This window comes from Suncus etruscus, chromosome 11, assembly GCF_024139225.1.
Source record: "Suncus etruscus isolate mSunEtr1 chromosome 11, mSunEtr1.pri.cur, whole genome shotgun sequence".
Taxonomy (NCBI): Eukaryota; Metazoa; Chordata; class Mammalia; order Eulipotyphla; family Soricidae; genus Suncus; species Suncus etruscus.
Genome location: NC_064858.1, coordinates 33,786,797 through 33,811,971, shown reverse-complemented (window position 1 = coordinate 33,811,971; position 25,175 = coordinate 33,786,797). Strand labels below are relative to the sequence as shown.

General features: G+C 44.6%; 1 pseudogene; it reads left to right on the top strand.

Moving 5' to 3' along the window:
- Nucleotides 1-14,282: 14,282 nt before the first annotated feature.
- LOC126022035 (nucleolar and coiled-body phosphoprotein 1-like) overlaps nt 14,283-25,175 on the top strand; it is a 49,208-nt pseudogene continuing 38,315 nt past the window's right edge.

Here is a 25,175-nt window from a genome sequence, read left to right as displayed (position 1 = left end):
AGTTGGTTCTTTGAAAAAAATAAACAAGATTGATAAACCACTAGTAAAACTCACAAAGAAAGAGAGAGAGAGAGAGAGAGAGAGAGAGAAACTTAATAAACCAAATTAGAAATGAAAACAGGGAGATCACTACAGATAATACAGTGATTCAAAGGGTAATCAGAGACTACTTTGAGAAATTCTATGCCACAAAACATGAGATCCTAGAGGAAATGGGTGGGGGGAGAAGCAACATTATTGTAATAATGCCTAGAGACAATTGGAATGAGAGAAATACACAGAATAGTCTCACTCATCTATGGGTTTTAAGAAAAATAAAAGATATAATTAAAAAATTTTCCAGAGATGAGGGCCAGAAGGACCGGTGCACGATATGAAGCTCACCACAAAGAGTGGTGAATGCAGTTAGAGAAATGACTACCATGACAATGTTGATAAGTGAAAGAGTAGAATGCCTATCTCAAATATAGGGAGGGGGTGAGGGATGCACTGGTGAAGGGGGGGGGTGTTCTTTCTATGATTGAGGCCCAACTACAGACATGTTTGTAATCATGGTGCTTAAATAAAGATATTTAAAAAAAGTGACACAGTTGATCATAATACATTATTTCATTAAGGATGAGTCAAAGGAGCACAGCAAAGACGGTGTTAGTGTGGCAATTATTTGCATAGGCCCAGCAAAATGTAGGGGACATGGAAAGGAAACTCCTTGGCCTAAATAAGGAGACCTTAACCCCTGAAGTTTTCTGGCATAAGACCAACTCTAGGCTCCAAGCATACTAGGTTGTCCAACCCAAGTCATTGTCTGTAGTGCCAATACACTTTTATTTTTCACACAGTTACTGTTGTTGGTGTCAGGTTTCTGTAGCTAAGGATCCTGGAATATGTCCATATCCTACATCAAAGTCAGGATGATGTGGAGCATCCTTTAGTTTCACTCATAATTAGAGGGTGATACAGAGAGCTCGGTCCTGAATGCAGTTCGTTGTTGTTGTTAAGTCCTCTGGGTGTTTTAAAGGAAGTCTCTGTTGAATAGGTCTATGCCAGAGCAGTGGTAGGGTCTTCCCTGGTAGAGGATTGCTTTCAGGTGATGTAGTACACAACCATGTTTGTTTTGTAGATGGCGTCCCTAGTTCAGGGTAAATGAACAATGCCCATTCTTCTGAGGCCTGAGCCAGGTGTTTATGACAATGTTCAGGGTGTAAGGTCCCACAATGTTCAGGGTGTAAGGTCCCACTGCATTACAAGATTTGTGTGTTCCCCTCTCTATTAGATAAGAACATGTTTGTATATAATTTCCCATTTTAATGTACCTATGCAAAGGAAGAACAATGCCATATGACGTGGTTGGTGCCTATGGGGACGCTAGAACAAGTTCAACAATCCCCTTGACTTGGTTCTAACATAAACTTTAAATGGAGGAACACTTCTACAGACTTCTTTATTTAACAAATAACAAAGAGAAGGACAGAGAAAACAAATATATAGAGGGGAAATTTTGAAATAGTTGGGTGGGGTGTTAAATTCAGTGAAAGACTTTGGTCTGTGATTGACCTGTACAGTATTGAAGGCAAAATGGGTAAATGGGGGGGAAATAATGGTTGGGACTGAGGCAGTAAAGGACTAGAAAGGAGCTTTGTAGGGCAGTGTCAAGGTCACAATACAAGATGGATATTATGCATATATAAAATACATGCATATAATACTATCAATATATATTGTACGTTTGGGGGGGGCGTTAGCCTCCACGTTGTTTTTAAAATGGAGACCAATGAGAAAAAATTGCCAGTGACTGTCCCAACACAAACCAGTGCTGCATCGGCCCACCTTCCTCCCCATCTCCCCATGCACCTCGCCCCTAGTGTAGGGGGGGGAAGCCTGAGGACCCCTATAGAGTCCACCTGGGCCGGCACCCAGGGAAGGATTGAAGTCCAGGGGAGTAAAAGGGGGACAGTTGGGGGCCTGCCAAGCCTCCCAGCACCCCCCAGGCTAGGGAGAAGGCCTACGGCCTGGAGCCTCCCCAAACCCCATACCTGGCAAGAGCTGGCCTCCAGAATCAAAGAGGGAACAGGAAGCCAGATATCTGCCCGCCCTCCTCCCCATACCCCTCCCCTCTAGAGTTGGGGGAGGGGAGCCTGAGGACCCCCATAGAGTTCACCTGGCACCCACTTCTGGCCACCTAGGCTGGCACCCAGGGAAGGCCTGGAGTCCAGGGGAGAAAGAGAGGAACGGCTAGGGGCCTGCCAAGCCTCCTAACATCTATTTTCATAAAATTTCCCTTAACACTTTAGGAGAGGGCTAAGGGCCTCCCCAGCAGTGCTGAGAGTTACCAGGGGATACCAGGATACCAGAGGTTACCAGTTATCAAGCTTGGAACTTCACACATACTAAGTATGTGCTCCATTCCTTTGAGCTCTCTCCTTGGCCAATGTTACCTATATTGTTTGAGGGAGGGATGGTTTGGGCCACACTCAGTGATATTTCCTGGCTCTACTCTGAGGAATCACTCCTGGAAGGCTCGAAGGACCATTTGAACCAAGATAGACCACATATAAAGCAAACACCCTACCCTCTATATTATTGCTCTGGTAGTATAACTTCCAGTATTTTTTTGAAGGAAAAACAGATTTTTATTTAGAGGTACCAAGGAAGGGGAGGTAGAAGATAAGAGAGTAACATGCTTAAGGGAGTGTATGGGCCTTTCCAAAGGTAGAGAGAAAGCCCCAGTACATGTCCCAGAGTTAAAGTAGGAAAGCACAATCTCAAGAGGGGAGATGCTGGCTACATGTTCTCAGGCATCATATACACAAGCAGCTCATGTGTCATATGTTCTTTAAAGTGTTTGTCATGGGTGGGGCCAGAGCAATAGCACAGAGGATAAGGTGTTTGCCTTGCATGCTGTTAACCAAAGTTCAATCCTCAGCACCAAATATGGTCCCCTGAACATCACCAGGAGTCATTTCTGTGATGCAGAGCCAGGAGTATGCCCCAAGTACTGCCAAGTGTGGCCCTCAAACCAAAATAATAACATTAAGTTTTGCTTACTTGCCAGGCCTCAAGTAGTCCAGACAGATGTACTCATCATACTTATTCTCTTTTCATAGGTTCAATTCAAAACAAACCTTTAAGGGAAGAAGAAAATAACCCAATTTCCTCTTTTGGGATAGCGAAAGCACACATTTCCTTTAAAACTGAAAGTTGTTTCTAGCTCAACAGTGCAACCTGCAGCCTCTTTGAACAGTACACTCAAAGGCTGGCAAGCTCTGCTGCATTTGCAGCAATAGACACATCTTTAAAGAAATTTTAAGTTAAACAAAAATAAAGCAAAAGCATTGATCTCTAGCTCTAATTACAGTACTTCTTCTTGGCCAAGCCCAGTTCCTTGAGATCAAAAAACAAGAAGTATCAAATTTCACTACCATCAACCTGACTCAGTACTCAGGAGTTGATCCAGAATCTCTAGAAGTGGACCTGAAATCCTGAGCACTACTTGGGAAAATGCTGTTACTCCTTAAAACAATACAAAACAAAACAAAACAATATAAAACAAAACAAAAAGAAAATAAAAAACATGATCATCACAGTTTGGCTCAAATATCCAAAACTGTGGACTAAGAAAATGGCACATAAAAGGCCACCAGATTTGGGATTTTCTCTACAGTACAGAGAATAAGTGATACATCAGAAATGGAAGGGGAAGAACAAGGTGAGCTCGTTAATTTAATTAGTTTAAATCTCACTAATCAAAAAATTATCTAGTGGGAGATGGTCAGTTTTTCTCCCCTTCCCTTCTCTTCCCCTACATCTCTCTTCTCTCTCCCCTCCTCTCTTCTTTCCTCCTTCTTTCTCTTCTCCCTACCTTCCCTTCTCTCTTTCGCCTCTGTCTTCTCTTCTCCCCTCTCCTGTCTACATTCACTTTCTCCTTTCCTATACCCAGACAGCCTATAGAATCAACAGGTTCTTTTGTTCAGAATGACAGAGCACAGGGATGTCACCCATGCACATGTGGCCATGAGGAAAGCTAAGACAACAGGGACCCACTTCAGCATATGCCCTGAAATAGGATTTCAGACTGGACAGCATACATGGGGTACAGACCGGTGTAGGGTTAAGAACAGGCTATGGTACACTGGAGACAAGCAGATGGTAAGGGACAGGACTTACAAAATTGTGTACTGAACCAGTCAGCATTGGACAGGTCAAGAGACATTGTACAGGGGCCGGAGCAGTGGCACAAGTGGTAGGTCGTTTGCCTTGCACGCAGCTAACCTAGGATGGACCATGGTCTGATCTCCCAGCTTCCCATTTGGTCCTCCAAGCCAGGAGCGATTTCTGAGCGCATAGCCAGGAGTAACCCCTGAGCGTCACCAGGTGTGGCACAAAAACAAACAAGAAAAGAGACATTGTACACAGGTAAAATGAGAGTCGTGGGCACTGGCCAGGAACACAGGCCCATCTATTTAAACTGTACAATAAACTGCAACTTCATCACCTTCAGATTTTTGTGTGCAATTCTTTCATGCAATTCTAAAAAAACATACTAATGCAGCAAAATCTGGTTTTGCTTTAGCAGTGAAACTGTTTAACAGAATTAGAAAGACTAGCAGACATAGGTGCCAACACTGTGTTAGGTTGCCTTTAAGATAGAGTAGACACCAGTGACAGCCCAGGGTATCTGATCTAGGAAAAAGAAGAGAATAGGAGCCAGAAAGAATCAAGAAAATGTCAAGCAGGGAAAGAGTGAGAGAATTGAGTTTTCGACTCTTGGGGATTGGCTAGCAGGGGTCTGCAACCTTTCAGACATAAAGAGCCACTTGGACCCGTTTCCGAAGGAAACTGGGAGCCGCAAAACCATTGCAACATTTAAAACAAATATAACACTGCATATATTGTTTCTTACCTTAATGCTATATACGTCACCAGGTACGGCTGCCTCCATTGGCTCCGCTCCTCAGCTCCGCCTCACTGCTATAGATATAGCGGAGAGAAGCGGAGCTGAGATTAAAGCAGTATTTTTTTTTTCTGACATCGGCTCCGGAGCCGCGGCAAGCCTTCAAAAGAGCCGCATGCGGCTCCGGAGCCGCAGGTTGCCGACACCTGGGCTAGGGCAAGCCCTCCTCGACAGATGCCTATGCTGACAGAGAGCAGCAATGCCTTCCTGCTACAGGAAGCCCTGGGGATTTCACTGCAGCAAATTATGTGCGGATCGGTATAAAATTGATTCAAGCAACATTCCACCTATTTTTGCTCCTCCCCCAAACACAACCAACCAAACCAAACCAAAAACCAAAAAAAGGAAGGAAATAGAACATGCATATTTGGAACACCAATTAATACCTCCTGGGGTAACCAGGACAACTAAAATCCATTTCCCTTCCAACCCAAAGGCTTAAGCTCTTTGGATTTTCTTATCTGAAAAAGCTTGGGGACTGTGTTAGCTATAAATTTTTATGATTTTGTATTAAAATACTATGAAGTAAATAATCTTTTTAATAGAAATGAAGAAGAGGAGAAAGGAACATTTACCATGAGTCCTGTGTCACATAAATGACATTATGGTTTAAAAGCAGAGACTTGGGGCCAGAGAGCTCCATGGGCACAAGGGCAGCCTGGGTTTAAAGCCTGGGTTTAAAACTTAGTATTGTATCATTCCCCCAAACACTGAGGCAGAAATAGCCTTTGAACACTGCTTGAGAGTTGCTCCAACCTCAATAAACAGATAAATAAAAGCTGAGATTTGGAACCCAAGGTTTGAATATCTGTTCTGCCACCTACTGGCTGTGTTACCTTGGGCAACTTACTTAACCCCTCTGTGCTTCCATAAAACAGGAAAATAAGAATGGTCGAACCTACCCCAAAATGTGTGTGTATGGGGGGGGGGGGTGTTCCAGGAATAAATAAATGAATAAATAGAAGAGTATGCAATCATGTATCTATTCAGATACATTGTGTGTATGCAAACATATATACATAGTATTATATATGTATATCTGAAATAGTAATTGGCACAATCTAAGTACTCTACCAAAGTACTTTTACATTCTTTAAGTTGGGCATTCTTTTTGGGGGGGCCACACCCTTTGACGCTCAGGGGTAATTCCTAGCTTTGTGCTCAAAAATCACTCCTGGCTGGGGGGGGGGGGGGCATATGGGGATCGAACCGACATCCACCATGGGTCAGCCGCATGCAAGGCAAACGCCCTACCGCTGTGCTATTGCTCCGGCCCCTAGGCATCCGTTTTTTTGTAGATGAATTACAAAATGGAAAAACATGCTTCAAAAATCAAAGCTTCCAGCCTCTTTGTTTAGTCTCTTCCCTACTTACCAGCTAAAAGGAGTGACACTTCTTGGGTTTTGTAGTCAGTTGGTCAGATTCTACCAGTAACCAAAAACCATGAGTCAATCAAAACCATTTGTTAAAACGAAATGAAGCCACATGCCACCAAAATCCTCCAAACTCCAGCACAGCTTTCAGAACAGCTCAATCATTGCTTATTTGTAGATAAAGAAATGTCCCCAAAGGATTGCTCTGAAGTTGGGCTGAAATCCAAAGAAATGACTGACAATCTAATCAAAGGTTTTCAGAGATGCAAATTGACTACTTAAAATGCCAGGGAATTTAAATCTCATCATAGATGAGTGTTTCTGGACAAAAGGAGAAAACTTTAGTGGAAGAAATCATTCTAGATCTAGAAATTTAAGAAAAAGAAAAAGAAATCCTATTTTCAAATCAAATCAATGACAAAATAAAGACTAAGAATTAGAGGATTTGTGCCTGAGCAGTGGCACAAAGTGGTAAGGCATATGCCTTTCACGCGCTAGGCTAGGATGGACCTCAGTTCAATCCCCCGGTGTCCCATATGGTCCCTGAAGCCAGGAGCAATTTCTGAGCGTATAGCCAAGAGTAACCCCTGAGTGTCAATGGGTGTGTCCCAAGAAACAAACCAAAAAAAAAAAAAAAACCTGAGAGACAAAAAAAGGAATTATAGAATTAGGGCCAGGAATATAACCTAACAGTAGAACACTTGCCTTCCATCTGTGAGGTCCTGCGTTCAAACTCTATCACTGCAAAAACCTAAGAGAGAAAAAAAATTATAGGAGGAATTTGTTGTTGCTTTTTCTTTTTTTTTTTTTTCAGGAGGTTGTAGTAGAGAGATAATTCAAGGAACTGTTAAGTTTTTAATGTATTTATTCACTCCTAAAATGTGAGAAGAGGAATGTGAAAATCAAACAGCATTTAAGGAGAGTATTCAAGAGACAAAGGGCATAAGCTAAGTCTTAACTGTTAAGTATAAAAAAAAAACTCAGAAAAATTTTAGTGGAATGCGGCATAAAATTGAGTCCCCTGCTGATATATTCAGGGCCCCCAAATATCTCCCAAATTGAAGGACCACCTCCCATTCTTCCATCCCCCTTTCTTGGGGAAACCTTGGCAATAATTGTCCTCAATAAATGATCCAGACAGGTTTTGGGGGACAAAAGGTTTGGCCAAAAGACCCTAATCCTCCCTGGTTCCCTCTCTCTCTCCTCTCCTCTCTCTTTCTCCTTTCGCTGTTCCTATCTCCTTCCCCCCAACCACCTCTCTCCAACTGCCTCTCCCCAACCGCCTCTTTCCAACAGTCTCTGCCCAACCGTCTCCTTTGGCCTCCTCTCCAAGCTCCTTTATTTCTTACTCAATTGCCCCCACCAGGAAAGTTCAGGTGGGACGACAGACAAAGAACAAATAGAATAAACACAAAATAAATACAATACATAAAATAAATACAAAACTACTCTACAGTGAACTTAAAATAAAAAGTAGTAGTGAACTAGGGGCCCAAGAGATAGTACAGTGGGCAGGGCACTTGCCTTGCATACAACCAACTCACCTTCGATCCCTGTCACCTTGTCCTCTAAAGCCCTCCAGAAGTGACCCCTGAATGCAGAGCCAGGACTAAGCCCTGAGTTCTACCGGTTTGGTTCAAAAACCAAAGAAAAGGTGGGGTAGGAGGAGTGGACTATGCCAAGCTTGTGGGACCATATGGGATGCCAGGGATCATACTCAGGTCTGTCCCAGGTTGGCCGCGTGCAAGTCAAACACCCTTACCACTGTGCCCCCATCACTCCAGCCCCTATTTCTTATTTCTTTTTTTCCAGATATAATCCTAAAAGTTGCCTCAACCATTGTGATCCTACAGACAAAACAAAGAGAAAGAATATTTAAGAAAACAAAACCACAACTGTAACCCTTGAACAAAAAAAGGGATGTTGCATAAGAGGACAATCAGGGACTAGGAGAGTGCTTGCCTTGCACATAACCAGCCCAGATTTGATCCCTGACACCCTATAAGTAACCCCAGATCTTGAGGAGTAGCCTTCCCCTGCACTACCTCCCCCAAATAATGACAGAGTACTGAGGGATCTTTTGTTTTTTTTTGTTTTGTTTTGGGGACACAGATGATGGCGCTCAGGGGTTACTTGTGGTTCTGTGATCAGAAATCGCTCCTGGCAAGCCAGGGATCAAACACCATCTGTCCCTGGTCAGCCGCATGCAAGGCAAATGCCCTACCCCTATGGTACCACTCTGGTCCCTGAGGAATGTACTTTTTGTCCAAGCTTTGAGGAAGGTTGTGACATGACATAAAGGCAAGATTAGGGAGGGAGGATAGGCGAATACCAGGAGGTGGGAGCCAGTGCATACTCAGCATATGAAAGGAAAGGTCAAAAGGTGTTTAGCTGGGGCTGAAGAGATGGCATGGAGGTAGTGTGTTCGCCTTGCATGCAGAAGGACTGTGGTTCGAATCCCGGCAACCCATATGGTCCCCGAACCTTCCAGGAGCAATTTCTGAGCATAGAGCCAGGAGTAACCCGAGTACTGCTGGGTGTGACCCAAAAATAAAAACAAAAACAAACAAACAAACAAAAAAGGTGTGAAGCTCTGAATAGCATTGACCTAACAAGAAGTCCCCTCAGAATTCCTCGGCTTCCGATATAGATCATATGTCTTCCCAGGACAATAATTTTTTTCACACACGAAAACAATATCAGGAGTAAGAAAACTTTTGATTGCCTACATACGTTTCAAAGCTTGTTCACCCAAACCCTGAGTCACTCGGCCCTGCCCTGCTTGCTTTTCCAGCTCTCCTCCTCCTCGAATTAGATTTCCCTGCCCTATATTCTGCTTTGTTCTCAACTGAAACGAAATACTTAAAAAAAAAAAAATTGATTCTGGCTTTTAGTCTAGGAGAAATGACATTTGTGGTTTTGCTGAGAGACTTGTGGGGGGTGGTGAACTTTAAAGTTGTGCATTTGTAAATTGAACCCTGGCCATGGAAGCAAACATGTCTGCAAGTTGCCATCTCTTCCGGAAAAAAAAAAAAACAGCTCTTCCTGTGTTAGTGCACGTGAGTGAGACAAAGAAATGCACCGGAAACAGGCTATGGAGGAGGAGGAGGAAGAGGAGGAGGAGGAGGAGGAGTGTTAGGACAGCAGCCAGAAGAGGCTGGGCTTGGATCTGGGATGCACAAGGACGCGCTGCTCCAGATGGCCAGCAGGGGGAGACTAGTGAGTCCCCCAACACCAGTTGTAGCCACACCCAGTTGGTGGTTGCTTTGTCTCTTTGCTCAAAAATAGAGGCCCAAATGGGAGAATGGCTTGTCAGCAAACAGGTCGCTTTATTTAGCGGTCAAGGGAACTAAGCATAAAACTAACCACTTCAGAGAGGACCATGCGAGTAGCTTTTAGTGATTCCACACTGGTTTTTGCAAAGCAACCTAAGAACTGCAGGACAGTGTAGGGGCAAATACCCACAACCGCTAGGCCTTGCTCCTTGCACCTTCTGGGTTTGGCCTCCACTTGTGTCATGGGTGGGACTTGTGTCCTGGTTCCCGACGATCCCGCAACTGTCGTCCTCACCAAGCAATTCCCCACAGCTGATGCACCTGAAAAGTTGTCTAGAGTTTCGAAAATCACCCCCAAATCATCTCAAGTCTTCCAGTTCTGGTCCCGGAAAGTGCAAGTGGCCACAGAAAGTCCAGTATGGGTTCTGCATGCATTGCTTTGCTATTTCTTCAGCAAACAAGAGCCCTACTTTTTAAAGTTACCAAAACAGGTACGACACCAAGACTGACTTTGGGGGTGACCTGAACAGTCACTTCCAGACAGAGTGAAGCGATTATTTCTGGGGTAGGAGAGCCAAGATCCTGAGGGACAACATGTCAAGTCATTTGAGCAAAAGCAGAAACTCAAATCGTTCATGTCATGAAAAGCTGAGGGCTTGCAACCTCAAACCACTCTTTTTAAACATGAAAACATTGAAGAAGAAGAAAAAAAAGAGAAAACATTTTGTTCCATTTATTTTATGGAGCCTTCATTCTGGGAAAAGATTTAAAAAAAAAAAGAAAAAGAAAAAAGAAAAGACTAGAAAGGCAGGGGGAGGGGAATTTCTGGGGGTGACTCTGGGAAAGAAAACAGGAGGAGGGAGGGAAAGAGAAGAGCCAATGAGGCCGCATCCGCCCTAACAAAGAGGCTGAAACTCTGTCTCAACAGCTACCAGATCCAGTTCTGGGCGGTTTGAGCCAGTTTCAGAGCTGGATTGAGAACAACAGCCTCGGTGGAGACTGGGCCTCGAGTGAGAGCGAAAACCCAGCCTGGATTTCCCAAGGCGGGACCGGATCCTGGCTGGCTTGGCTGCAGCCTCAAGCTGTTTCTGAGAGCAGCGCGGCGAAGGGGAAGATCCGGCCTGGATTCCGGACGGGAGCCTGGACCAGAAGGAGACATGGCAGAGCCGGGCCTCGAAGGCGTGATCCAGTCCGTAGTTTCCTTACCACTGGCCCTAATTGTGGCTGGTCAGGGAAAAGGGCCTCCGGGTATCTGTTTGCAAAGAGCTGGCTACAGCTTTGGGGGGGAAGGGAGGGCGGATGTGTGTTCTGGGTGGTTTCCAGCACCCAGGCCTGATGGGTGTGAGGGAGGAGGCAGGAGAGGGGCTAGAAGGGGAGGGAAAGATGCTTCACACCCTGCAGTTCACACCACCACCCTTCTGCACCCTTGCAGCCTCATTGCAACACCGGGCCCCACCTACACTAGGCATATTATGTGTACAGGTCATTTGACCAGGCCTTTGACCTGGGTGTTCTTGACAGCCTGTCAACAGGCTCTTGCTCTACTCATTTGTATTCTGAAAGACATGCAAAATAAATAAATAAATAACTGCTGTACATAGCTTCTCAAGTGAGTGCCACACTGTTTTGGGGGAAACAGGCCTGATCCTCCTCCTCTCCCCATCCCCTCTGGCAGGAAACCTCCCCCCATTGCCATCTGATCTCCAGTCTTCATCAGAATTGGGGTTCACCACTGCTGTGCTTTTCCTGTGGCGACTTGGCTCAGATCCTCCGCTGGCCCCTTACATTGCCTCTCCCACTCATCAGAAAATTCCCAAGGTGTCCTAAGAATTCTAAGCCAAGTTGGTGCTTTAGGGTGAGCCTGAGTAAGTTTGGAGGGGAGGGTGCAGATGTATTAACGCCCCCTCTTCCTGGAATGACTAAAGGTGAGACACAAGGTCACCTTGAGACCTCTGAGTCACCAGGCCTGTTGACAAGGGAGCCGTACTGTCCTTGGGAAACCTTGCTGAGTTTACAGAACACAATCTGTCTGTTTCAGGGATCCCCTAGGAAACTGGGGGTAGGGAGAGGCAGGAGGTCAGACCGGGAGAAAGGTGGAGAGCCATGTCAGATGTCTGGGTGTGGGGTTAATCTTTCTTATAAATAGGTGCAAGGGCGACCCGCCCATTTGGCATGATTAATGTTACTATCTAGAATAAACAAAGCCTGCTGGTGACATGTTCTCTCCAACCCTTTGGCCACATCTGGAAGCAGAACATCTGGTTTTAGGCCTGGGCTGCAAGTAACACTGCTAGATAGCATGCACCCATGTGGGTGCATGCGCATCTCTTAAGTGGTGACATGCTTCTTTGCACATGGCATACAAAAGGCGACAAAAGAGATGACTACAGTGACAGACACGCAGCTCACTAAAACCCTCCCATTACCACATGTTTACTGTATGGCGCTGTAGCCACTTCTGTGTCTGAGCTGGACACTCTAGTCCCCAATTTTTTGTTTTAGAGCCACGGTGTTAAGGTGTGACTCCTGGCTCTGTGCTTTGGGATCATTCCTGGCAGGCTCAGGCAGAAGCATGCAAGGAAAACTCCCTAACCCCCCTATACTATCACTCTGGCCCTTTATCCCCATTTCAGAGATGAAGTCGTTGATTGCATTCTCCCCATTTTAGAGATGCAGTATTCTTCACCACCTGAAAAAAAAAAAAAAAAGGTAATGGTTTGGTCACCTTGCCCAAAATGGGGCCATGTGTGGCTCTTGGGCCAACAACTTGGTCTCACTGCAGCTGGCCAACCACAAGGAGCAGCAAAACCTTCCTCCCATCGTGGCTTCAGTGCTAGGAGGGCCTGGGCATCAGGGGAGGGTTTGGGTGCCCAGAGCAAGGCCCCTGCCTTCAAGAGGCTTTCCATCGCAAGGCACTTCTTGTTCTTTCGAGGACAATTCAGGGCGGCCTGCCAGGGAGTGGCTCTTCCCGTGCAGGGCGTCGGAGGCCTCCTGGGAAGCAGCGTGCAAGCGCAGCCACTGGGGCGGGAGCTGCAGGCAGGGCGGCCCCAAAGGCGGGGGCTGCAGGCAGGCGGCGGGGAGCCGTCGCCATGGAAACGCAGCCTGTTCCCCAGAACAATGTTTCTAACCAGCCGACAAGCTCTAGGGAGCTCTCGACCGAATCCCCAGCAGCCTGCCTGTCTGCCTGCTGGGGCCCGGGTTGCACAAAGGGGGGATTTTCTTTGCAGTAGGGGACAGGCTCGACCAGGGCAGAACAAAGAAGGGAAACATGAGTCGTGTGGGATTTGGTCTTTGCAAAAACTCGACTGGAAGAAAAACCAGCAAAGCACAATGGAGTTAGTTCCCCTTCACTGTTGGCAGGAAATGGGACACAGCTTGGTTATGCAAGCTTCCTCTTGGGCCATAGTTATCTCATCCCCATTTTACAGATGAGAGTGGTGAGGACGCAGCATTGGAAGTGTGCTTTTTGCTGCCTTCTAATGCAAAAGCCAGGGCGGCCTCTCTGAGACTTTCTCCTGAGGGTGTTAATGGCTTTTGCTTCCTTGATGATCATCCTGCAGATAAGGTTGGGGAGTTTTCTGGCCCACGTGCTGGGTTGGGTGGGGACAGGAAGCGACCAGATAAGCAGCTCTTGGTCCCTTCCTTGGCCCCTCCCAGGCAGCCAAAAAGGGGAACAGGGGAAGAGGGAGGAGGGGAGAAAGATGAGGAAGAGGTGTGGCCAAGGTGGGCGGGCGGGCGGGGCCAGGGCTGGGAGGGGTGAGGTCGGAATGGGGAAGGGGAGAGGCAGAGGGAGGCAGAAGGGAGTGGGAGGAAGAAGAATGCAGCTTCACCCTACACTCTTGCTAGCTTCCTCCTGCCTGACTCCACCCTGCAAGCCTCCACCTCTGCAGAGCCACGCCCTGCTCTCCTGAAAGGGGGACCGGCTTGCTGGGCCCTGACACCCACAAGGCTCAAAACCAGAATTCTACCACCCACCTTTCCTAACAAACTTGCTCGTAAATGTCCACACCCTAAGATTATTATGGGATGCTTTAACTAGAGGAACCAAAAAGAGAAAGAGTTCTGTACTTTGGGGTGTTGAAATTCAGCTCTGTGCCCAGAGACTGGGTGGTCAGGGAGAGCCACTGGAAAATCTCCCAAGACCAGTATCAGTTTAGCTTTGGCAGAAAGGTGGGTAGGAAAGGCCCCCCTCCCACCTTCTCCTGCAGTGAATTCATGGGTATTGCCTTCCCAAGTACATTTTCTACCCTATCCCTAGTTATTTTGCTGCCTTTGGCTTACAGAACTGCCTCTTGCCACCACCCAACCCCCACCAAGTCTACAACCTTGCCACTGCCGGCCATCCTGCAAAGAGTTAAGTAGAAGGACCTTTGAGATTAAATTAAGGCCCCAATTTGTTGACCTTCCCACAGTTATTTATATGTCAGTAGATAACTCTTAGCTTGCTGTGCTTATGAAGTAAAAACAATGGATCTTTGTGGTGAATTTTAAGACTTGTTTTCGTTCATTGAAATGGCTAGAACACAGGAGCATATTTGCCCTTCCTCCTTAGAGTTCGATCCTTGTTAATATTCCATATTCATTCTATTCGCCGAACACTTCTAACAACCAGGCGCTGATGCTACTCATTACCCGAACCCTGTGAATGTTTAAAAACAAAACAAAAACAAAAACCCACAAACCATGAACTTTCAAAGAATTTACCAGCGAGGAAGAAATTACCCAGTAAATGAACGACTGTGGAAAGGTCTGATAGAAACTTCATAAAATTAGCAGCAAGGCTAGACGATTAAAAAAAAATAAAGAAAAGGCAAGACTGCAAGAAGCACTGAGATTGTCAGCTACCTGGAAAGATCTGGATATTAATTGGAGTTAACTAGAATAATAGCCAAGCAAGGAGTCATTCAGGAAAACTAATATTTAGGTTCCAGTTTTATCAATAAACCAGCTAGTTAGCAGGACGACTTAAAAGAACAATGAAAAAGCACAGAATACTAGTTCTTGGCATTCAGGAACATCACATGACTGAAAGGAAGGGCTGGGTGCAGAGAGACATAGGCCTACTTCAGCAGGGCTTTCCATCCCACCAGCATGAAGAATTCTGCAAAAAGCGAGCTGGTGACTTGCAAGTTTCAATAGCAGAACACGTGAAAATTTCAACTCATTACTTCTAAATTTAGGATTATCAGCAAAATTCCACATTGTTAGACTCATGCTTGGCACGATGATGAAGTGCCTAGTACAGAACCAATACTAATGGGGGGGGGGGGGGTTTGTGCCACACCTGATGACTCTCAGAGGTTACTCCTGTCTGTGTGCTCAGAAATCGCTCCTGGTTCCGGGGACCATATGAGATGCCAGGAATTGAACCCAAGTTCGTCCTGGGTCAGTCGTGTGCAAGGCAAAAGCCCTACCACTGTGCTATGGCTCGGGCCTCCAGTACTAATAATATTTTTGAGATTTTCGAGTCATTTGTTCAGGCCTGTTAATGAATTCGAGGCTGACATCTCGCCCCTATAGTTGTATTCAGATCTATCCCTGGGCACTTGCCCCAAGCACTATTTAACTACTTCAGCTATAAAGAATAAAGAGGAAAGAAGATTCCTTAAGGGCTTAGGGGGCTGTATGGAGGATGAAAATTTTCATACTAGCACCTCAGTATCTGATCGTAGCTAGCTGGTTATTACAGATACTGCTTTTATCTGGCCACAAGGTATGACACATTTGTCTCATGACAATCGGATTGGTACCTTGACCTCTGTCCAGTGCTATTAGTTCACAGAGAATTAGACAAAACTAAGAATACAAGCACACATGGGCTGTCCAAGCGTTAGGGCCTTCTGGGCAGCCATCAGTGGTCTCACAGACCGAATATTAATTCAATATCATATTGGTCCCACACCCCGACAGCAACTCACAACACTTGAGCCATTGTTTAAGTTAACAGACACCAAGGACAGTTAGTAAGCACATCAACATTCATTCAATAAGTGCATGAATATAGTTGTATAGTTGTATTCAGATCTATCCCTGGGCACTTGCCCCAAGCACTATTTAACTACTTCAGCTATAAAGAATAAAGAGGAAAGAAGATTCCTTAAGGGCTTAGGGGGCTGTATGGAGGATGAAAATTTTCATACTAGCACCTCAGTATCTGATCGTAGCTAGCTGGTTATTACAGATACTGCTTTTATCTGGCCACAAGGTATGACACATTTGTCTCATGACAATCGGATTGGTACCTTGACCTCTGTCCAGTGCTATTAGTTCACAGAGAATTAGACAAAACTAAGAATACAAGCACACATGGGCTGTCCAAGCGTTAGGGCCTTCTGGGCAGCCATCAGTGGTCTCACAGACCGAATATTAATTCAATATCATATTGGTCCCACACCCCGACAGCAACTCACAACACTTGAGCCATTGTTTAAGTTAACAGACACCAAGGACAGTTAGTAAGCACATCAACATTCATTCAATAAGTGCATGAAGAGGAGAGGCAGAAGTATTTCACAGAGCTTGCTGTAGTTTCAGAGATTGCTGTCTGCAATCAGCAGACATCTAAAAGATTCTGAAGTGTTTATGCCATTATTTTCTGGGCACATTTTTGCTTGTCCTACAACCAATTTATCCTGAGTGCAGTTTGCAAACCCTTTACCAATTCTAGTCTTTCCTGAGTAAAATTTACAAGTCCATAGAACCTCAAATTTACCCAGGAGACTATTCCAACTTTTGGGGGGTTTTGTTAGAGAGACAATTTCCCACAAACCTCTTTGAGTTCTCATTAAGGTCAATATAAAAGGAGATGAGGCGTGTTACTTCCAGGAAGAAGCTTTTCGTTTTGGTTTTGTTTTTGGGCTACACCAGGTGGCCCGCAGGGGTTACTCCTGGTTCAGCACTCAGACACCTGGCAGGCTTGGGGGACCATATGGGATGCTGGGCATCAAACCCTGGTTCATCCCAGGTTGGCAACATACAAGGCAAATGCCTTACTGCTGTGTTATCACTACAGCCCCATTCCAGGAAGAAGCTTTAAGAATCAGTAAAAAATGGTGCCACTCAGTCCTCTCCCAACTGGGAAGATTACAGAAGCAAGTGTTGAATAATTCTACTTACACTGCTCAACCAAGATGGACTGGCCATATGAGAGGAAGTGGATTTGGGGAGATTATATTATGGATATATATGTTACACATATGAATTAGCTTATACTGATTGCCATTTCAATAACCAGTCATGGTAGTATTATTCTCTTGAAATGGGTTGCATTTTGAAATTGGAATGGGACTGAGCTCAGTGGTAGAGCACATGCCTTGCATGTGTAAAGTTTTGGGTTTGGTTGCTGGTACCACATGGGCCAAATCATTACTGTGTGCAGCACTGTTGAGGACTAGCAGCTCTGCTGTCTGCAATCCTCAGCATCATATGAAATTTCTGACGTGTACGATTTTAGGTGTCTGTGTACAGCATTGGAGAGCACTAAAACCTAGACAATGATCCCCAAGGAACATTGTATGAACACCATAAGTAGAACATGCCACCACTTGTGCCTGCTCCACACAGGATGTGTAGTCACTGGCGATCACGATCACTAAAAGAGCTCTCCCTCCAAGTGTGTGTGTGTGTGTGTGTGTGTGTGTGTGTGTGTGTGTGTGTGTGTGTGTGTGTGTGTGAGTGAAACCCTGATTTCAGCCATAGCGACAGAGGTAAGGGAAAGAAGTAATATTTTCATAATAATTTTTTGTTTGTTTTGATTTTGTAGTCACTGGCGATCACGATCACTAAAAGAGCTCTCCCTCCAAGTGTGTGTGTGTGTGTGTGTGTGTGTGTGTGTGTGTGTGTGTGTGTGTGGGTGTGTGAAATCCTGATTTCAGCCATAGCAACAGAGGTAAGGGAAAGAAGTAATGTTTTCATAATAATTTTTGTTTGTTTTGATTGTTTGTTTTTTTGTCAAACCAGCAGTACTCAGGGGTTACGCCTGGCTGAACTTAGAAATTATTCCTGTTGGAGCAAAAGGGACCGTATGAGATACCAGGGATTGAACCTGGGTCAGCCACATGCAAGACAAGTGCTCTACTCACTGTACTATCACTCTGACCCAATTAGCTGTTCTGACTGGAAGCTCGCAGGAGATACCTCCCCTGATATTTGATTTTGAGGGCACCAGTGGTCATCTGAAGGCTCAACTATGCACAGAGTACTTTTCCTGACACCTCCCCCACAGGCCCATTGGCAGGTGTGCCAGGCTCTTGGCAGGAGGTTTCATTTCCTTGCCACATGGCTCGCCCCATCCGGTTAACTGAGTGTTGTCCTGACAGTGTTCCTGGCTCTCACTTGAGTGATCTAAAAGAGTAAGACAGAAGGAAACCACAGTGTTTTTGGGTCTTGATTGCAGGAAGAGCACACAATAATTTCTATTACAGTGAATCATTAAATACAGCCAACAGTAAAGAGTCAGGGAACTGCGTTTCACTTCGATAGGAAGCATGTTACAGGACTGTAGACTTTTTTTTTTTTTTTTTTTTTTTTTTGAGCTACACCCAGCAGTGCTCAGGAATCATTCCCAGCAGGCTTAGAGGACCATATGGGATGCTAGGGGTTGAACCCAGGTCTACTTCTTGCAAGGCAAATGCGCTACCTGTTATTGTTCTCTCTAGCCCCATAAAAATATGTAGGCATATTTTTAAAATGATCCAGCTGTGATAATTGAAGTTTCTATTGGTCATTTCAAGAAAATGAGTCACTCTAATCTATGGGTACATTCCCCATGAGAGAAAGCAGAGCAGATATAGGAAGGATCAGATGCCATGGGTTCAGTACCAGGTCTGGAACTACCCTGGAGTGATAGTTATGGAAGAGAAAATAAAACAATGTCTCCTGATATGTCAGCCCTTATAGGATGTGGCTAATATTTGCAGTCAAGGTTGATCATCAACATATGTATTTATTTTGCATTTGGATCACATCTGGCATGGTTAGTGGAGGCAAGTTACTTCTGGCTCAGTACTTGGGGAACCTTTTGTTGGTGTTAGGGGATCAAGTGCTAAGGATTGAGCTCCTTATGGAAAGCAGAGGCAATAGGCAATTAAATTCTCTCTACTTGATAATCAACATATTTAATCATCACTGTAAGTTGTAAATTAACCTCTATCAGACATTGTATATGCAGATTATGATAAATTTAAATATTTCTTGTATATTATTTTTACATATACCAATGACTAGTCACTCACATTTATAATATGCAGGCTTGTATGTATGTATGTAAAATTGCTTACTATAAAAGTTTGGTACAAGCTGTTCTTAAAATTATAGCATTTCCAAGTAATTTTGTTGATTTTTTTTTAAATTGGAGTTGTTGACTGAAATAAAATAAGCAGCTAAATCCTCTCAAGTGAGATCAGTCGGAAAACTCTGGATTTTTCTTTGTAAATGAGATTGGGTCAAGCGACCCTCCACTCAAGTTGCGACCAGAAAACTCAGAAGCTCCTGCCCACCACTCCCATCTTCCCAGGAGAAAAACAGCCCTGCTCCTTCACCTCACTCCAAAAGAAAATAATGGCCACCGCAGGTAGAGTGCTTGCCTTGCATACAGCTGACCCAAGTTTGATCTCTGACATCTCATATGGTCTCTGAGCATGGCTAGGAGTGATTCCTAGTGTAGAGTCAGAAGTAACCCCTAAGCACCACTGGATGTACCCCCCCCCCAAAAAACAACAAAACAAAACGAAAAAATATAATGGCTACCAATACTTCCCAGGTAGTCTGGTCCTGGCTGATACTCTGTGGCATTTGCAGAAAGGCTGAGGGCTAGGTCCCCTCCCCCCCCCTTTTTTTTTTTGGTTTTTGGGTCACATCTGGCAGCGCTCAGGGGTTACTCCTGGCTCTATATCCAGAAATTGCCCCTGGCAGGCACGGGGGGGGGGGGGGCCATATGGGATGTCGGGATTTGAACCACCCACCTTCTGCATGAAAGACAAACACCTTAGCTCCATGCAATCTCTCCGGCCCCGCAGGTTGCCCTTTATGCAGGAACCACAGTAGCCCAGTACCACACCCTACACCAGGGGTCTCAAACTCGCGGCCCGCCGGCCATTTGCGGCCCTCCCTACAACATTTTGTGGCCCGAAGCCGGTCTGCAAATATCGCAGTATTCGCGATTATTCGCTTACCGAATAATCGCAATAAAAATCGCATTAGTAAGAAAAAAAATCGCATTAAACATTTGCATACCCCGAGCAGTTCCGTTTGGGGTATGCAAATGTTTAATGCGATTTTTTTCTTACTAATGCGATTTTTTTTTATCGTGAATATTCGGCGAAATCCCTTATGCGGCCCTGCCTCACCCCGACTTTGCCTCCTGCGGCCCCCAGGTAAATTGAGTTTGAGACCCCCTGCCCTACACCCTCAGACAGAAATGGCCCAGCTCTTGGGGCTGGTGAGGTGGCGCTAGAGGTAAGGTGTCTGCCTTGCAAGCGCTAGCCAAGGAAGGACCGCGGTTCGATCCCCCGGTGTCCCATATGGTCCCCCAAGCCAGGGACAATTTCTGAGCGCTTAGCCAGGAGTAACCCCTGAGCATCAAACGGGTGTGGCCCGAAAAACCAAAAAAAAACAAAAACAAAAAAAAGAAATGGCCCAGCTCCATGACTTAGTCTTATCAAATTGCCAACTCATCAATTTGTTACAGAGCTATAGATCCTCAGTTGATACCTCAGTAATGTATAATAGTTTCAGCCTAGTAGTATTACAGGAAATCTGACGGAGAAGTTACAAAAATCTACCAAGCTCAGTGAGCCTAAAGAGTAACAGAGAAAGCTCAACTAGTATCGATTACAGGTCAGTAAATCCTTAAACATTGACTTTAGTAACACTGTAAAGGATGTAACATGATTTCAAGTTGATCTGTATTAAGTTTAGTTTGTTTTCGTGTTGTAACAAGCCATATGAATTAAATTTGTTTGTGCCTGCATAGAGGCAGGCTATGCTGGTTAGTATGAGATTAGGGACACGATGAAGGGCTGGTCACACTGGTGGTGCAATTGGTATTTGAATATTTAATGCATGAAACAACTATATTATGATAATTTGGTAAACCACAGTCTTATAAAAAATTAGAAAAATAGTATTGCTACTTTTCAGTGCTCCTTTCACAGGCTAAATGCTGTTCCTGTCTGAATATAATTTCATGAAAAATACTGTATAAAATGTTCTCAACATTTCAATTGAATTGCTAGTCATTAAATGGTCGGTCTAGTAATCTACGTTTTCAATTTCCCTGAACAGTAGCAGCCTTATTCATGGAGTTACTTTCTCAGTTGCTACTAAATAGTACTATTCCACTCAAAATAACAAAAACTTTTATAACATTTAAATAAAAGCATATGCATATTAGAGGTCCTTGCTTTAGAGGGGCCTGTTGACAGTTTCTCTCCTGACTTTTCTCTAGTCAAATTCCAGAGTAAGCTACTCCCTCTCAAACAGACAGTCAAGTGAGGATGACTTGTAGGATCAGGCCTTGCAGGATGCCCTAAAGCTTCTCCCTCCTGGTGGTCAGAGGCCAGATGTGGAGAAGAGAAAAAATAAACAGTGATTGGCATGGACATCAACCAATTAGGAAAGATCCCGGTCACAGGACTAAAGCAATCGTTAACTCTTTCCTTGCCTAACATTTTTCCAAATATTATGTTAAATTTTTCTTAAATGTTTTAAAATTACCATTTAGTTAATATGGTTATAATAGTATTCAAATATATGTTGATGTACAAAATTTCTGCACAAAAGCACCACCAAAATATCAGCCTTTATGTCTCCACCAATGTCATATACCAACTCTAGTGCAATCTTCACCTCTCCCCTCACCCTTCTACACACACACACACACACACACACACACGCACGCACGCACGCACGCACGCACGCACAGATACATTTTTTTTTGTAATCTTAGAAAAGGATCTGACCTTACTCTTGCAAAGCTAGGGCTCTACTGCGCAGTACTTTGACCCCTCAACCCTCCCAATCCTTCCCACTCCTTCACCCCTCCTTGTTTAACTTTAGGAAAGATCTGGGTGGAGCTGCAGGAGAAGGGTGGTCCGGGCTATAAACTGGGAGAGGGAGTTTGGAGCATTTACATATTATTTCAAAAGTGTTTCCACATCAATGCATATCAGGGATTTGATAGAATGGTGAGGTTGACAGATGTTGTTTATGATTAGGGAAACTTGTATTGTATGAGAGATTCTGGAAGATCTCCCCATGCAGCCCAAGACTTTGTTTTAGAATAATATTTTATTTATTCACATTTTGAATATTTATAAACAAAGTTTCTAAACTATCAGGACAGTTTTTTTTTTTGTAGGACAGTTATTTTTAAATACATTTTTCTTTTGAGTACTTATTCTTTTGTTTTAGATTTGGTTTTGGTTTTTGGGTCACACCTACAGCACTCAGGGGTCACTCCTGGCTTTACACTCAGAAATCGCTCCTGGAAAGCTCTGGGGACCATATGGGATGCTGGGATTTGAACCACCGTCCTTCAGCATGCAAGGCAAACACCCTGCCTCCATGCTATCTCTCTGGCCCCTGAGTATTTATTCTTAAAGTAGTTCAAGGTCACAAGTCCTGTCTTGGAATATTTTTGTATATCTGCTATAGAAGAACATAAATCTACACAAATTCACTTCATGAGGCACCTCTTCAAGGTAAGAATTCTCCCAAGGAGACCAGACGGAAATTCCTCCAACAATTCCCCAATCAATTGAAAAAAATCAATTGAAAAAAAAAAGTGTGGTTGATTTCCCTGTGCGTCCTGGGATCTGGTTCAGTGGTGGCCACCTGCCTTGTGTCAGTTTAAGTGCAAGCCTGGCAGAACTACCCTTTGGGCCACCACTGGGCACACAGCTACAGTCCACATGTCCCAACCCCAGTCATCACAGTGAAGAGAAGGGACATGGGAAACATTGATATTTATATTCTTATATGGCATAATGATCACATATTAAAGTATATTCTATTTACATTCAATTACGTTAAATATAAAACTATTATGCCCTCAGTGGATTTTCTCTACCCTGCTCATGTTGGTGACCCTGCCCAAACCAGGGTGCCCCACTTGTGAACCTGAGAAGGGAAATTCTAGTCTCAGAAAAAGTTCCCATTGAGGATCTTTATTACCTGCTCTGCAAAATCTCTCTAGTTATATCTACCAGAGAATTTGGTATGGCTTGGGTTTTGCTTTATGGTAAACACCTGGTAGTGCTCAGTGCTCCTGGCAATGTACTTAGGGATTACTCTGATGGTGCTTGGGGGACTCTGTGGGGTGTCAGGAATCAAATCCAACTAGGCTAAGCAAGCTAAGCAAGCATGCTAAGCAAGCATCTTTTCTACCATATTACCTCTTCAGCCTGTTTTTGGTTTGGGGGCTGGCTATACTCAAGCTGTACTCAGGACTTACTCCTAGCTCTGTGCTCTGGAATCACTCCTGATGGGCTTGAGGGATCGTACGGGAGTCAAAAAAATCGAACCTGGGTCAGCCATATGCAAGGCAAGTACTATCTCTGGGTCTTCTACCAGAGAGCTTTAATTCTAGGAATTGGTTAAGCTCTATTAGGAACTTATACTCTTTGTACTACCATCCTTAGGTTGAGTGCACAAAACCATGAAGCTGAAGGCATGAGAGGGTAAGTATCTATCCTGGTGCCCTGTTGCCTACCCTCAGAGCCCAGTGCTTTAAGGTTGAGCGCTCGAATATCCTGCCTTGTGTTTCTGGCTGCGCCTCATGACTGCCATGTCTTCACCACTGTTTTTTTTTTTTATTTGTTTGCTTGTTTGTTTTGGGGCCACACCCGGTGACGCTCAGACGTTACTCCTGGCGGTGCTCTCAAGAATCGCCCCTGGCTTGGGGGACCATGTGGGACACTGGGGGATCAAACCTCAGTCTGTCCTAGGTTAGCCCGGGCAAGGCAAAGGCCTTATTGCTTGCACCACTGCTCCGGCCCCTTCACCACTGTTTTTGTAGTGTCTGTTACTATCTTCAAAACTGGAAAAACTCACATCTTCCCTCTCTTGATCTTTTAATCTCCATTAGCAAAATTTGGTCCCTAGCCAACTAACTTAAAATATAGATTGTGGAATCTAAGCAGTTTAGAGGAACAGTAGAGCACTGTTGGGGTACAGGGGAAATCCTACAATTCTGGTTGAGCAAATAAAGCAACATCAAACAGATTAGTGGAGGAAAAGAAAACACATTTTATTACACAGACATGACTTCCATGGCTGTCGATTCTAGAGCAATTGGGCAAAGGGAGGGTTTCTAAGGTAAGCTAAAGAATGGGAGGAGGGTCTGGACATCAGAAAAGTGGGGTCTTGGGGCTGTCTCAAGTCATCTGGAGGGGAAGACTTTAGGTGGCAAAACTACATGGTGACAAGTTTCATTCACCCTGTCTTCGAACAGAATACTCTGGTAAAATGGTTTTCTGAAATGACTTTAAATCTGGGAAACTGGCTTTTTCTTTTTCTCTTTTGCAGTGCTAGGGGTTGAAGCCAGGTTGTTCATCTGAAAAGTTTGATTTGCCTCCCTTGACCGTCTTCTGACTATTTAAGTTAATGGTGGCTGTTGATTAGCCTTAGTGCCACAACCAGTCTAGAGCATACATACTGCATAAAGTCTGGACATAGTGGACTGAACACTTCAGAAAAACCCAGCTGCATGTTTTGGGTGATGCTAACCCTAAAGAACCTGCCTGAGAAGCTGAAAGATTCTTGTGGACCATAACAAGGTGGAGAAACTCCCTGATCTTCCTGAAGGTTCTATTCAGAGGTCCAGAATAGATGTGACTAAGTTGTCACAGCTTCCCTCAAGTTGCTTTGGGTAGAGCTCAGCACCAAGGTGTTTTCAAGGACTAGGAAGCTTCAGACCATTGCAAAGTCTCTTCTTTAGGTTCTGGGTAAAGTCTGAAAGCAGCATTGATAATATTTAAACACTGCTTTTATGGGCACATGAATCCTATTGAGAGGGTAGGGAGAAATTCTACCAATTTTATTTTATCTCTTGGTATTCTAAAATTTCTGTCTTGGGCTAAAGAGATAGTTCAGGGGATAATGTGTGGTCCTGGCTCAAGTCATATATTCTAGCTCTGCCTCAGGAGGATGGGATATGGCCAAAAAAAGAGCAAACCTCAGGCTGAATCCCCAACAGCCAGGCCTTCCCAACCCCAGCATTGCTGGGGAGACCTCTATAAAAAATAAAATCACTGCAATGTCTCTCATGCTGATATTAAAATATTAAAATAATCCAACAGCTGGAAGAGAAAAGCAGAATTGCAGGTGTGTGTGTGTGTGTGTGTGTGTGTGTTTGTGTGTGTGTGTGTGTGTGTGTGTATCCTCTGGGGGACGGAGGTGGGGAGAAATAAAGATCAATCTCAAGAGAATAAGGAAGGCTGCATCTGCTGAGTATGTCACCTCAAGGGAACCAGCCAGCCCACCCAGGTCTTGTAGAAAGAAACACTAAAGCCTTCTGAGTTGGTGAAGCTCCAGAGTGGAAAGGCAGTTTTGGATGTTCATAGAGCAGCATCTCCA